We start from the raw sequence: 2,985 nt of genomic DNA on the forward strand, positions 1-2,985 counted from the left end.
ATACAATGATTGAACACATGTAAATATTTATACTTTTTAAATTCAATGGTTGTTTGTACTTTGATTACTATGATGCTTGTGTTGTGATAATACAAATGAAGTCCTCCACCCCCGGACGTTTCCGCCGTCTGGTTTGAGGGTGTGACATATTGGTATCAGAGCATTGTTTATAGTGAACTCAATATATCAATCCATAAAAGATATACAAACTATAAATACATTAGGGCTAAGAGCTCTGACTACAAGTATAATTTTTTAAAATTTAAGTATTTTCACAAGAAGTATACTAAGACTCATACCTACAAGTACAGTATCATAGTCATAAGAACTTAAAAGTATTTGGATGTTGGACACTACAGTCAAACCTGGGCAGTTATGTAATCATATTCTGGGATTAATATAGCCTGATTAACTATATTGGTTTGAGATATGACCAACATGTGTTTGGGAGTGATGGTAGTGTTGCGACATGTCTAAAACTTACCAACTATACAACAGAACTCTAGAACATAACATAAAGATTAAAATACTATCGGAGTATTGTAGGCACCATATACTAATAACAAACATGTGAAAACAGAAGAACTGTTGTTGGTAGAACTATAAATATTAAGGGTATATTAAAGTTATATATAATTAAAGTTATATAGACTTAGAATATGTGATCTAGCTTCATTTCCTGTTCCTTGTTTGGTTGTGGATTTAGAGCCGGATCATTTAATCGAAGGTCGATTATACCCGAGTTATATATAATTAGTATACACTTTGTAGTTCTAGTAATACCCAAAACAAGTCATACATAATACATTACTTGTTAACTGTAAGTTTCTCTCGTAGAAACTTGTATTTGCAATCTATCGTTACTAATTATATTCTATATCTCTTATAATTATTCTCGCACATACAGAATGGCAGAATTTCATTTACCAGGGGACCCTTACTTTTCGAACCACAGTAACGAAGGATGGATAGTAGAGGATCCGGAAGAGGATCCAGAAGAAATTATGGAAGAGGATCCAGAAGAGGAAGAAGAAGATGAAGATGAAGATTCAGAGGGTACCGACACAGAACCCACGGTATACAATCCCCCACCGGCCATTCCACCTCCTGCAGTCAGGCAAGAATTTCAAGGGCCAACGCCAGTTTGGGGAGATCACATATACCACTGGAGCTGACAACAGGGTTAGCGCCCACCCTATGGAATGTGCTGAGATTTCTACGACCTCAGTAACGGAGGATCAGCCGACAAGGCTCTTCCTGTCATTATTCATCGCATAGCTCGCCAAACCGATCAGGCGAGGGTTTCGATAAACCGGATCCTGAAAGTCAATGTAACGGCACAAATCAACGCTGCGGATATTCTTCGTCTGGACGAAATTCAAGATGAATCCCAAACCCACACCGAGGCACTGCAAAACCAAATGAATGCTGCCCTAACATATATAAGAGAATTAAGGGAGCATCAGACTACCTTGGAAAGACAGCTAATGGAAACCAAACACCAGGAAGCAGAGTCTAGTACTCGTCGCAGTACGCGACGCAAGTAGTATTTATTCTACTTCCAATTTTGTTATAGATTAGGACTTCGGCTAAATGTTTTATTTTCAGTAAATTGGTGTACTGTAGACATTTAGATAGGTCCAACTTTCCAAACAACATATTGTATTTCATAAGTTTTGGTTATAGTGTAAATCTAGGAATATGTTCTAGTGTTATTTTTCATGTTTTTCAGTACGACCACGGAAATTTCATTTTCGGTAGGTGGGTTTAATGTCGATATTTTCCCAGTATTGTGGTATATTATAGACCTGATTTAAGGTCAAGTTTTCCAGACTATATGTACTTAATATACCAATACAATCGACATGTATTTTCATACTCTTTGAAAAATAACCACTCAAATTCATATTATCTTTTTGCAAGTTGTACTTGTAATAGACTTCTATTACCAATTCTTTATAAGATTCATATTGAACCAAATGTTTAGTTCAGAGATATCATATTCATATTCACTCTTGATATCTTATCATCTTTTCATCTTTTAACTTTTATAGTAAAAGATGCATCCACGGAGAAATCCAAGGCGTGTCAATGTTAATGAAGCGCCACCACCTCCTCAATTTGACGTTGCCATGTTTCGGGCGGCAGTCATGGCAGCCGGTGCAGCTGCTATGTCTCATATAAACACCCCTGGTGCAAGTGGATCAGGAGCTGGTGCACATCCCCCCAACCACGGCGAGAATCACGGGCACTCACGAGAGTGTACCTATAAGGAATTCTCGAACGCTAAACCCAGGACCTTTAACGGGACTGGAGGAGTGATGGCGTTAAGACAATGGATCTAGAAAACAGAGGTAGTCTTCGAGATATGCTCCTGCCCGGAGGGTAGCAAAGTCAAATTTGCTGTCTGTACCTTTGCTGACAGAGACCTAACATGGTGGAACGGCCATGTTAAGTCACTAACCTTGGTAGTGGCTAACTCCATAAGTTTGGAGAACTTGAAGACCATGCTGATGTGGGAGTACTGCCCGCGGGGTCAAATTCAGAAACCTGAGCAAGAGCTCTGGGGTTTTACTATGGTTGGTTCAGACATAACAACCTATACAAATCGATTCTGTGACTTAGCGATACTTTGTCCAGAAATGGTTGCTCTGGAGAGCAAAAAGATTGAGAGGTACATCTGGGGGCTATCGTCCCAGATTCAGACAAGTGTCATTGCTTCTAGGCCTGTTACCTTTGACAGTGCCAAAGAATTGGCACAATCCCTTATTGACCACGGAACCCGTCAAAACTCTGTGGTTGCTGCCCCAGAACAACCCAAGGGAAACAACAACAACAACAACAAAAAGAAGGGTTGGAATAAGAGGAATGGAAAATCTTCTCAGGAACCCTCGAAAAAGCAATAGCTAGTGGCGGTCCATGCTGCTACTGTACCTGCTGCTGTTCCTGCTAACCCTGCACTAGCTAAGCCTTATGCTGGTAATC

This window comes from Lactuca virosa, chromosome 7, assembly GCF_052849685.1.
Source record: "Lactuca virosa cultivar CGN04683 chromosome 7, Lactuca_virosa_CGN04683_v6, whole genome shotgun sequence".
NCBI classification, from domain to species: Eukaryota; Viridiplantae; Streptophyta; class Magnoliopsida; order Asterales; family Asteraceae; genus Lactuca; species Lactuca virosa.